The sequence below is a fragment of the Somniosus microcephalus genome, unplaced genomic scaffold, assembly GCF_052327205.1.
Source record: "Somniosus microcephalus isolate GS21.2 unplaced genomic scaffold, FLI_Smic_1.0 unresolved_chr9, whole genome shotgun sequence".
Classification (NCBI taxonomy): domain Eukaryota; kingdom Metazoa; phylum Chordata; class Chondrichthyes; order Squaliformes; family Somniosidae; genus Somniosus; species Somniosus microcephalus.
Window position 1 is genome coordinate 2,059,865 of NW_028225187.1, and position 12,083 is coordinate 2,071,947.

A 12,083-nucleotide genomic window follows, 5' to 3' on the forward strand; every position below is an offset into this window, starting at 1 on the left:
ACCAATGTGGTGGCCTCTGAAATGGCCTAGAAAGCCTCTCGAAAGAAGGATACAGAAGAATAAAACTGGGCGGACCGCTCGGCTTCTGCATTGGATTCGGACACGGCGCAGGAACACCCAGCTCAGTCAACCCTGCCAATCCCTCCTCACTAATTCCTGGGGACTGGTGCCAAAGTAGGGAGAAGTGGACCACACATTAGTCAAGCAACTGTGTGACATAGTGATACATTTAAAATCATAGTTATTAGGCAAAGTCCCAGGTACCTCCATCAGCAGTCATCGGACAGGACAGACCCACCAGTGGTGGGGCGCAGTGATGTACCCTCAGATGCAAGTGCCCTTCGTGTCATTAACATTGACTCCAGAGCCAAGGAAATCTCAGGCCTTCAGGTCAAACATGGGCAAGGAAACCTCCTGCTGATTACCACCTACCGCCCTCCCTCAGCCGATGAATCAGTGCTCCTCCATTTTGAACACAACTTGGAGGAAGCACTAAAGGTGACAAAAGTTCCAGAATGTACAGTAGGTGTGAGATTTAGTGCAGAGGTCCCCCGCATTTCAGTATCAAGAAACAAATGAATGAACTGGGCACAGCAAATGCTAAAGGTCCCGTCAATATTCTGGCTGTGGTGTTGAAGATCTGTGCTTTGGAACTAACCGCACATCTAGTGAAGTTGTTCCAGTATATCCACATCACTGGAATCTGCCCGACAATGTAGAGAATTGTCCAGGTATGTCCTGTCCACAAAGAGGACAAATCCAACCCGATTAATTACCGCCCTATCAGCCTGCTCGCAATCATCATCATCAAAGTGTTGGAAGGAGTTATAAACACTGCTATCAAGCAGCACTTCGTCACAAATAAGCTGCTCACCGAGGCTCAATTTGAGTTCCACCAGGACCAATCGACTCCAAACAAAGGACCAAAGAACTGAATTCCAGCTGTGAGGTGACAGTGACTGTGCTTGGCATCAAGGCAGTGTTCGACATGTGTGGCACCATGGGGTGTGGTTATTGGAGGAGAATCGTCTCAGCACCAGGACATCACTGCAGGAGATCCTCGGGACAGTGTTCGACGTGTGTGACACCATGGAGTGTGGTTATTGGAGAATCGTCTCAGCACCAGGACATCACTACAGGAGTTCCTCGGGGCAGTGTTCGACGTGTGTGACACCATGGAGTGTGGTTATTGGAGAATCGTCTCAGCACCAGGACATCACTGCAGGAGATCCTCGGGGCAGTGTTCGACGTGTGTGACACCATGGAGTGTGGTTATTGGAGAATCGTCTCAGCACCAGGACATCACTGCAGGAGATCCTCGGGACAGTGTTCGACGTGTGTGACACCATGGAGTGTGGTTATTGGAGAATCGTCTCAGCACCAGGACATCACTGCAGGAGATCCTCGGGACAGTGTTCGACGTGTGTGTGACACCATGGAGTGTGGTTATTGGAGAATCGTCTCAGCACCAGGACATCACTGCAGGAGATCCTCGGGGCAGTGTTCGACGTGTGTGGCACCATGGAGTGTGGTTATTGGAGGAGAATCGTCTCAGCACCAGGACATCACTGCAGGAGTTCCTCGGGAGTGTTCGACGTGTGTGGCACCATGGAGTGTGGTTATTGGAGGAGAATCATCTCAGCACCCGGACATCACTGCAGGAGATCCTCGGGAGTGTTCGACGTGTGTGGCACCATGGAGTGTGGTTATTGGAGGTGAATCATCTCAGCACCCGGACATCACTGCAGGAGATCCTCGGGACAGTGTTCGACACCATGGAGTGTGGTTATTGGAGAATCATCTCAGCAGCAGGACATCACTGCAGGAGCTCCTCGGGGCAGTGTTCGACGTGTGTGACACCATGGAGTGTGGTTGTTGGAAGAGAATCGTCTCAGCACCAGGACATCACTGCAGGAGATCTTCGGGGCAGTGTTCGACGTGTGTGGCACCATGGAGTGTGGTTATTGGAGAATCGTCTCAGCACCAGGACATCACTGCAGGAGATCTTCGGGGCAGTGTTCGACGTGTGTGGCACCATGGAGTGAGGTTATTGGAGAATCGTCTCAGCACCAGGAGATCACTGCAGGAGATCCTCGGGACAGTGTTCGACGTGTGTGGCACCATGGAGTGTGGTTATTGGAGAATCATCTCAGCACCAGGACATCACTGCAGGAGATCCTCGGGACAGTGTTCGACGTGTGTGACACCATGGAGTGTGGTTATTGGAGGTGAATCGTCTCAGCACCAGGACATCACTGCAGGAGATCCTCGGGACAGTGTTCGACGTGTGTGACACCATGGAGTGTGGTTATTGGAGAATCGTCTCAGCACCAGGACATCACTGCAGGAGTTCCTCGGGACAGTGTTCGACGTGTGTGACACCATGGAGTGTGGTTATTGGAGAATCGTCTCAGCACCAGGACATCACAGCAGGAGATCCTCGGGACAGTTTTCGACGTGTGTGACACCATGGAGTGTGGTTATTGGAGGAGAATCGTCTCAGCACCAGGACATCACTGCAGGAGTTCCTCGGGACAGTGTTCGACATGTGTGACACCATGGAGTGTGGTTATTGGAGAATCGTCTCAGCACCAGGACATCACTGCAGGAGCTCCTCGGGACAGTGTTCGACATGTGTGACACCATGGAGTGTGGTTATTGGAGAATCGTCTCAGCACCCGGACATCACTGCAGGAGATCCTCGGGACAGTGTTCGACGTGTGTGGCACCATGGAGTGTGGTTATTGGAGAATCGTCTCAGCACCCGGACATCACTGCAGGAGATCCTCGGGACAGTGTTCGACGTGTGTGGCACCATGGAGTGTGGTTATTGGAGAATCGTCTCAGCACCAGGACATCACTGCAGGAGATCCTCGGGACAGTGTTCGACGTGTGTGACACCATGGAGTATGGTTATTGGAGAATCGTCTCAGCACCCGGACATCACTGCAGGAGATCCTCGGGACAGTGTTCGACGTGTGTGACACCATGGGGTGTGGTTATTGGAGAATCGTCTCAGCACCAGGACATCACTGCAGGAGATCCTCGGGGCAGTGTTCGACGTGTGTGGCACCATGGAGTGTGGTTATTGGAGGAGAATCGTCTCAGCACCAGGACATCACTGCAGGAGATCCTCGGGACAGTGTTCGACGTGTGTGACACCATGGAGTGTGGTTATTGGGGAATCGTCTCAGCACCAGGACATCACTGCAGGAGATCCTCGGGACAGAGTTCGACGTGTGTGACACCATGGAGTGTGGTTATTGGAGAATCGTCTCAGCACCAGGACATCACTGCAGGAGCTCCTCGGGGCAGTGTTCGACGTGTGTGGCACCATGGAGTGTGGTTATTGGAGAATCGTCTCAGCACCAGGACATCACTGCAGGAGATCCTCGGGACAGTGTTCGACGTGTGTGACACCATGGAGTGTGGTTATTGGAGAATCGTCTCAGCACCAGGACATCACTACAGGAGTTCCTCGGGGCAGTGTTCGACGTGTGTGGCACCATGGAGTGTGGTTATTGGAGGAGAATCGTCTCAGCACCAGGACATAACTGCAGGAGTTCCTCGGGAGTGTTCGCCGTGTGTGGCACCATGGAGTGTGGTTATTGGAGGTGAATCATCTCAGCACCCGGACATCACTGCAGGAGATCCTCGGGAGTGTTCGACGTGTGTGGCACCATGGAGTGTGGTTATTGGAGGAGAATCATCTCAGCACCCGGACATCACTGCAGGAGATCCTCGGGACAGTGTTCGACACCATGGAGTGTGGTTATTGGAGAATCATCTCAGCACCAGGACATCACTGCAGGAGCTCCTCGGGGCAGTGTTCGACGTGTGTGACACCATGGAGTGTGGTTATTGGAGAATCGTCTCAGCACCAGGACATCACTGCAGGAGATCCTCGGGACAGTGTTCGACGTGTGTGACACCATGGAGTGTGGTTATTGGAGAATCGTCTCAGCACCAGGACATCACTGCAGGAGATCCTCGGGACAGTGTTCGACGTGTGTGGCACCATGGAGTGTGGTTATTGGAGAATCGTCTCAGCACCAGGACATCACTGCAGGAGATCCTCGGGACAGTGTTCGATGTGTGTGGCACCATGGAGTGTGGTTATTGGAGAATCGTCTCAGCACCAGGACATCACTGCAGGAGATCCTCGGGACAGTGTTCGACGTGTGTGACACCATGGAGTGTGGTTATTGGAGGTGAATCGTCTCAGCACCAGGACATCACTGCAGGAGTTCCTCGGGGCAGAGTCTTCGGACTAACCACTTCAGCTGCTTCACCAATTACCTTCCCTCCATCATAAAGCCAAGAGTGGGGATGTTCTCTGATGATTGCAGTGTTCAGCTCCATTTTCAATTAGTCAGATAATGAAGCAGCCCGTGCTCGAATGCCCAAGTCCTGGACAAAATCTAGACTTGGGCAGACAAGTGGCAAGTAACATTCGCACCCCACAAGTGTCAGGCAATGCCCATCTCTCACAGGAGTGTCCAACCATGTCCCTTTGTCATTCACTGGCATTGCCATTGTCAAATCCCTACCATTGACTAGCCACAAAAAACTCATGGCTGCTAGAGCAGGTAAGAGGCTGTGTATTCTGTGGCAAGTGGCTCAACTCCCGGCCACCCAGGAGCCCCTCCTGCACCTATAGGTACAACTGCGGTGTGATGGAAAACTCACCACTTGCCTGGATAGGTGCAGCTGCAACAACACTCGAAGCTCCCCGCAATCCAGGACAGAGAAATACACTTCATCAGTCCACCCACCCACCACCTTAAACATCCAATCCCTCCACCAACGGTGCACCATCACTGCAGTGTGTGCTGTTTACAGAAAGAACTGCAGCAGTTCGCCAAGGCTTCTTTGACAGCACCTCTCAAACCCGCAGCCTCTGCCACCTAGGACAAGAGCAGCATCCGCATGGAAACTCCACCACCTCCAAGTTCCACTTCAAGTAACATACGATCCTGACTTGAACAGATATCGCCGTTCCTTCATCATCAGTGTAAATTAGAGCCAAAACACCCAGCGCCCTCTACAGAGGGAACAGGAGAAGCGACTATGTTTCCATAACCAATCAACTTAAAGAATCCTTACGCAAAGTCTGAACCAGGAAGTCTTAGTTAGAATATAGAATGCAATGTCAAATCACATTCAGGAAGTGAAATAAAGAGAGGGAAAGAAAGATTGGATTCAGAATGCTTCTCACTGAAACATACAACGTTCTTACAGGGCTCGACAGGGTAAATCTTCATTAAGATTGAGTGTGAAGTAGTTGACTCAGAGACTAAAGTCCTGAATTTAAATAAAGGAAACTACGATGGTATGAGGCGTCAGTTGGCTAGGATGGATTGGGGAACGTTACTTAAAGGGTTGATGGTGGATAGGCAATAGCAAACATTCAAAGACCGCATGGATGAACTACAGAATTTGTTCATCCCTTTTTGGCATAAAAATAAAACAAAAAAGGTGACTCAACCGTGGGAAACTAGGGATAGCATAAGATCCAAGGAGAGGACATATAAATTGGCCAGAAAGAGCTGCAAACCTGAGGATTGGGAGCAGTTTAGGATTCAGCAAAGGAGGGCAAAGGGATTAATTAAGAGGGGGAAGATAGAATATGAAAGTAAGCTTGCAGGGAACATAAAAACTGACTGTAAAAGCTTCTATAGATATGTGAAGAAAAAACAATTGGTGAAGTCAAGTGTAGGTCCCTTGCAGTCAGAATCAGGGGAATTTATAATGGGGAACAAAGAAATGGCTGACCAATTCAATACATACTTTGGTTCTGTCTTCACAAAGGAGGACACAAATAAACTCCGATATGTCGGGGAACATAGGGTCTAATGAGAGGGAGGAATTGAATTAAATCAGCATTTGTAGGGAAATGGTGTTAGGGAAATTGATGGGATTGAAGGCTGATAAATCTACATCCTAAGGTACTTAAGGAAGTGGCCCTAGAAATAGTAGATGCATTGCTGGTCATCTTCCAAAATTCTATAGGCTCTGGAACAGTTCCCATGGATTGGAGGGTAGCTAATGTAACCCCACTATTTAAAAAAGGTGGTAGAGAGAAAATGGGGACTTATAGACCGGTAAGCCGGACATCGGTAGTGGGGAAAATGCTAGAGTCCATTATAAAAGATGTAATAGCAGAGCACTTAGAAAACAGTGACGGGATCGGACAAAGTCAACATGGATTTACAAACGGTAAATCATGCTTGACTAATCCACTGGAATTTTTTGAGGATGTAACTGGTAGAATAGATAAGGGAGAACCAGTGGATGCAGTATATTTGGACTTTCAGAAGGTTTTCGATAAGGTCCCGCATAAGAGATTAGCGTGCAAAGTTAAGGCACTTGGGATTGGGGGTAAGGTACTGACTTGTATAGAGAACTGGTTGGCAGACAGGAACAAAGTGTTGGAATAAATGTGTCTTTTTCCAAGTGGCAGGCAGGGACTAGTGGGGTACCACAGGGATCGGTCCTAGGACCCCAGCTATTCACAATATATGTTAATGATCTGGACGAGGGAGCTAGATGTAATATCTCCAAGTTTGCAGATGACACAAAGCTGGGTGGGCGTGTGTGCTGTGAGGAAGATGCACAGATAATCCATTATGATTTGGACAGGTTGTGTGATTATTCTGCATTTGCCATGCATCTGCCCAATGTGGATGAATGAAAGGTTATCCACTTTGGTGGCAAAAACAGGAAGACAGATTATCTGAACGGCAATAGATTGAGAAAAGGGGAAGTGCAACATGACCTGGGTGTCCTTGTGCACCAGTCGCGGAAGGTAAGCATGCAGGTGCAGCCAGTGTTTAAGAAGGCAAGTGGTATGTTAGTCATAGAGTAATACAGCATGGATAGAGGCCCTTCGGCCCATCGTGTCCGCGCCGGCCATCAAGCCCTGTCTAATCTAATCCCATATTCCAGCATTTGGCCCGTAGCCTTGTATGCTATGGCATTTCAAGTGCACATCCAAATGCTTCTTAAATGTTGTGAGGGTTTCTGCCTCCACAACCCTTTCAGGCAGTGAGTTCCAGACTCCAACCACCCTCTGGGTGAAAAAGTTCTCAAATCCCCTCTAAACCTCCCGCCCTTTACCTTGAATCTATGCCCCCTAGTTATTGACCCCTCTACTAAGGGAAAAAGCTCCTCAGCATCCATCCTATCTATGCCCCTCATAATTTTGTACACCTCAATCATGTCCCCCCTCAGCCTCCTCTGCTCCAAGGAAAACAAACCCAATCTGCCCAGTCTCTCTTCATAGCTGAAGCGCTCCAGCCCTGGTAACATCCTGGTGAACCTCCTCTGCACCCTCTCTAACGCGATCACATCCTTCCTGTAGTGTGGCGACCAGAACTGCACACAGTATTCCAGCTGTGGCCTAACCAGTGTTTTATACAGCTCCATCATAACCTCCTTGCTCTTATATTCAATGCCTCGGCTAATGAAGGCAAGTATCCCATATGCCTTTTTTACCACCTTATCCACCTGTTCCGCCGCCTTCAGGGATCTGTGTACTTGCACACCCAGATCCCTCTGACCCTCCGTCTTGCCTAGGGTCCTACCATTCATTGTGTATTCCTTTGCCTTGTTAGTCCCCCCAAAGTGCATCACCTCGCACTTTTCCGGGTTAAATTCCATTTGCCACTGTTCCGCCCATCTGACCAACCCATCTATATCGTCCTGCAGACTGAGGCTACCCTCCTCGCTATTTACCACCCTACCAATTTTTCTTTCATCCGCGAACTTACTGATCATACCCTTTACATTCATATCCAAGTCATTAATGTAGACCACAAACAGCAAGGGACCCAGCACCGATCCCTGTGGTACCCCACTGGCCACAGGCTTCCAGTCACAAAAACAACCTTCGACCATCACCCTCTGCCTTCTGCCACTAAGCCAGTTTTGTATCCAATGTGCCAAGGCACCCTGGATTCCATGGGCTCTTACCTTCTTGACCAGTCTCCTGAGCGGGACTTTATCGAAGGCCTTACTGAAATCCATGTATACCACATCCACTTCGTTACCCTCATCCACACACCTAGTCACCCCCTCAAAAAATTCAATCAAATTAGTCAGACATGATCTTCCCTTGACAAAGCCATGTTGACTATCCCTGATTAATCCTTGCCTCTCCAAGTGGAGACAAATTTTGTCCCTCAGGATTTTTTCCAATAATTTTCCTACCACTGATGTTAGGCTCACTGGCCTGTAGTTTCCCGGTTTTTCCCTACTACCCTTCTTGAATAATGGTACTACATTAGCGGTTCTCCAGTCCTCTGGCACATCCCCTGTGGCCAGAGAGGTCCTGAATATATGTGTTAGAGCCCCCGCAATCTCCTCCTTTGCCTCACACAGCAGCCTGGGATACATTTCATCCGGGCCTGGGGATTTATCCATTTTTAGGCCAGCTAAAACCGCCAATACCTCCTCCCTCTCGATGTTAATATGTTCGAGCATATCACAGTCCCCCCGCCCTATTTCTATGTCTACATCGTCCTTCTCCATAGTGAAAACAGATGCAAAAAATTCATTTAGAACCCCTCCTACATCTTCCGGCTCCACACACAGATTGCCACTTTTGTCCCTAATGGGCCCTATTTTTTCCCTAGTTATCCTCTTACCCTTAATATACTTATAAAACATCTTCGGATTTTCCTTTATTTTGCTCGCCAGTGTTATTTCATGGCCCCTCCCTGATCTCCTAATTTCTTTTTTAAGTATCCCCCTGCACTTTTTGTACTCCTCTAGGGCTTCCTCCGTCTTTAGCCTTTTGTATCTACCAAAAGCCCTCCTTTTTTTCCCTAATCCATTCTCGTATATCCCCTGACATCCAAGGTTCCCTGTGGTTTTTGGAACCACCCTTGACCTTTACGGGAACATGTTGCCATTGTATGATCTCAATCTCCCTTCTGAAAACCTCCCATTGCTCCGATGCGGATTTTCCCACAAGTAGCTGATCCCAGTCCATTTTGGCCAGATCCTGCCTTATCCTATTAAAATCGGCCTTCCCCCAATTTAGAACCTTTATTTCCGGCCCATCCCTGTCCTTTTCCATGACCACCTTAAATCTTACCATATTATGGTCACTATCACCAAAGTGCTCACCTACTAGCACTTTTTCCACTTGGCCGGCCACATTCCCTAGAATTAGGTCCAGTACCGCCCCCTCTCTTGTAGGACTTTCTACATGCTGGCTCAAAAAGCTCTCCTGGATGCACTTTAAGAATTCTACACCCTCTGAGCCTTTCACACTCTGACTATCCCAGTTAATATTGGGGAAGTTGAAATCCCCCATTATTACCCTATTATTTGCACATTTCTCTGAGATTTGCCTACATATCTGTTCCTCTATCTCCCCCTGACTGTTTGGAGGCCTATAGTACACTCCCAGCAAAGTGCTTGCCCCCTTTTGTTTTTAAGCTCCACCCATATGGCCTCATTAGAGGACCCTGCTAATATATCATCCCTCCTTACTGCAGTAATAGACTCCTTAATTAATATTGCGACACCCCCTCCTCTTATACCTCCCCCTCTGTCTCGCCTGAAGATTCTGTACCCCGGAATATTGAGCTGCCAGTCTTGCCCTTCCCTCAACCATGTCTCCGTGATAGCAACAATATCATACTCCCATGTGTTTATCAACACCTTCAGTCCATCCACCTTATTTGCAAGACTCCTTGCATTAAAATAGATGCCATCCAGCCTTGCCCTTATATATTTGCCCTGTCTACCAAGCTGACTTGTTTTTTTCTCTATAATTGGCAGCACATCCCCCCCTATTTCAGCTCCCCTCTGTATCCCATCCCCCCCCCAACAGTGCTAGCAAACCTCCCCGCAAGGATATTTGTCCCGCTCTGGTTCAGGTGCAACCCGTCCGACTTGTACAAGTCCCACCTTTCCCAGAAGCAGGCCCAGTGATCCAGGAAAGTAAAACCCTCCCCCCTACACCAACTCTTTAGCCACGCATTCGTCTGCTCTATCCTCCCATTCCTATACTTACTAGCACGTGGCACTGGGAGTAATCCAGAGATTACAACCTTTGAGGTCCTGCTCTTTAATCTGTTACCTAGCTCCCTAAATTCTTGCTGCAGGACCTCATCCCTCTTTTTACCTATGTCGTTGGTACCAATGTGGACCACGACCACTGGCTGTTCACCCTCCCCCTCCAGAATGCCCTGCAGCCGCTCAGTGACATCCTTGACCCTGGCACCAGGGAGGCAACAAACCATCCTGGATTCACGTCTACGGCCACAGAAACGCCTATCTGTTCCCCTTACTATGGAATCCCCTACCACTATTGCTCTCCCACTCTTTTTCCCCCCTTCCTGGGCAGCAGGAGCACCCCCAGTGCCAGGAAGTTGGCTGCTGCTGCCTTCCCCTGGTGAGTCATCCCCCTCAACAGTATCCGAAGCGGTATACTTGTTTGAAAGGGGGATGTCCGCAGGGGTTCCCTGCACTACCTGCCTGCCTTTGTTGCTCCGCCTGATGGTCACCCCTTGTGCTGCCCTACCCTGAGGCATGAACAACTCGCTAAACGTGCTATCCACGAGCCTCTCAGCATCGCGCATGTTGGCCTTCGTAGGGAGAGGATTAGAGTACAGGAGCAAGAATGTCTTGCAGCATTTGTACAGGGCCTTGGTGAGACCACATCTTGAGTATTGTGTGTAGTTTTGGTCACCTTATCTGAGGAAGGATATTCTTGCAATGGAGGGAGTGCAGCAAAGATTCACCAGACTGATACTTGGGATGGCAGGAATGATGTATGAAGAGAGATTGGTTCAATTAGGCTTATACTCGCTGGAGTTTAGAAGAAAGAGAGGGGATCTCATTGAAACTTATAAAATTCTGACAATACTGGACAGACTAGATGCAGGAAGGATGTTCCCGATGGCCAGGGAGTCCAGAACCAGGGGTCACAGTCTAAAGATAAGGGGTAAGCCATTTAGGACAGAGATCAGGAGGAATTTCTTCACCCAGAGAGTGGTGAACCTGTGGAATTCTCTGCCACAGAAGGCAGTTGAGGCCAATTCATTAAATATATTCAAGAAGGAGTTGGATATATTTCTTAAGGCTAAAGGGATCAAGGGATATGGGGAGAAGGCAGGGACAGGGTACTGAATGTGGATGATCAGCCATGATCTCATCGAATGGCAGAGCAGACACGAAGGGATAAATGGGCTCCTGCTATTATTTCTTATCTTATGTTCAGAGGGAACGAAAAAAGTGACAAAGAAAAGGTACCAACATTATTGAATTTTTGTTTGTACAGCTCCAACAATGATTAAAATCTGAAGGAATGAGACTCCACAGGTGTAAAGGTTAATTTTCAGTGCGAGAGGTTGTCTGGCATTAGTTAAGGCTGATCACGCCGTTAAACAAATAATTACACTGGAATAGGCAAGTCCTGACTTTTCCTGGCGAGTTTCCTGTGTATCTATCAGGTAAGTACAGTAATTTTACGCCGTTCCATTTCAATGGCGAGTCTCTCGGCGAGACACCATTCTCGCGCAGCTTGGTGAGCAACAGGGCAACTCGGACAGGACATTCCCGATTTTCCTGTTTAACTCCGCATGTGCGGTCACTGGAAGTTACTGTCCAATTTACACTTTAATAACAGTGAGCGCTGCTAGCCCCACCGTTATTTCTACCGCAAAATCTGGCCTATTGCGAAAATCTGAAACTACCACTATTTCATCCGCCAGTCACCCAGTCCTTGAACAAAATGGTGCAGAAACCAAACCATTAAAGTGAGCGGATGGAAAATGACAGACTCAGTCATTTCAATTTCCTCATGTTCCCCCCTGGGGAGTGACGTCCCACACCAAGAGCACAGGGGCAGGTAATTACAGACTGAGTAATCTCAATACAGATTTCTCAGTCTGTAATTACCTGCCCCTGTGCTCTCGGTGTGGGACGTCACTCCCCGGGGGGGAACATGAGGAAATTGAGATTTCTCAGTCTGTAATTACCTGCCCCTGTGCTCTCGGTGTGGGACGTCACTCCCCAGGGGGGAACATGAGGAAATTGAGATTACTCAGTCTGTAATTACCTGCCCC

General features: G+C 48.9%; 2 protein-coding genes across 2 annotated transcripts in view; one reads left to right on the plus strand and one right to left on the minus strand.

The window, feature by feature from the left end:
- The window catches only part of LOC147084213 (uncharacterized), a 746,547-nt gene that overhangs the window by 113,163 nt on the left and 621,301 nt on the right, over positions 1-12,083 (plus strand). The gene's annotated exons all lie outside the window — the stretch shown is intronic.
- Positions 1-12,083, minus strand: part of LOC147084215 (NACHT, LRR and PYD domains-containing protein 3-like) — an 87,366-nt gene that overhangs the window by 31,372 nt on the left and 43,911 nt on the right. The window lies entirely within an intron of this gene.